Raw genomic sequence first — 920 nt, 5'->3', positions numbered from 1 at the left:
AACATCCATTATATAAACCGCATAGCGGTAGGGGTTTAAAGCCACCAACGGCCAGTCCCGATAAAAACGGCCAAAAAAAGGCCCATACAAAGTTCGAAAGCCACACTCGGCCGACATATATGAACAAAGGCCACACTCGGCCGCTAAATACTAGATAAAGAGAAAATCTCCTTCCCGTCAAAATGATCACAGATCAAAGTTAAAACTCCCGGACAAGGAAGCTCCGAATCCATCCGCGGAAAAGTTCACTTCCTCATCGTCACCGGCAAAATCAGTCCTAGTTTCTACGGTATCAGGGGAAACCGGGATGGGATCCCAGAATCCCTGGATCTTCCCATCGATCGGAGGAATGGTCGCCTCAGCGTGAGCATGATCCTTCATGCCACCATTCATTAACTCCATCTCCCCCTCGAAAACGTAGTCATCTTCCTGCGTCTTCCAAAGGCTCCCGACGGAGCCGCGACACTCACGGAAGTCGCCCAGCGAGTTGAAAGCGCCCTTAATATTCCCGTACTTAACCTGGAATTGAGAAGCGCGAGTCTTCATCACCTCGATGATTTTCCTCTTGCCCTTCCGTTCCGCCCAACGAACAGCCCTGGCATGATCACAAGCGAGTTGAGCGTCTCGCGCCAGCATCTCATCTCGCATGCGAGCAAGATCCTTTTCCGCCTTCTCCGCTTTAAAGTGATAGATCATGGCCTCTCTATGGCTCGCCTCAATGGCCGATCCAAGCAAGTTAAAACCCTATAAAACCGATTGACACGTTATAAGCAAAAAATAAAAATAACGATCGTCAGAATTCTTAAAGTTTATACCCCGTTAATGATACAAGATCCTTCCGCACCAAATTTTGGCCTCCCTGACTCGCTCGTGGCCTGAGGTGCGTCAAAGCCGGACGGAAGACCAGCGAAGAAATCATC

Source organism: Brassica oleracea, chromosome C3 (genome assembly GCF_000695525.1).
Source record: "Brassica oleracea var. oleracea cultivar TO1000 chromosome C3, BOL, whole genome shotgun sequence".
Lineage (NCBI taxonomy): Eukaryota > Viridiplantae > Streptophyta > Magnoliopsida > Brassicales > Brassicaceae > Brassica > Brassica oleracea.
Note: the sequence above shows the minus strand (reverse complement) of the source record.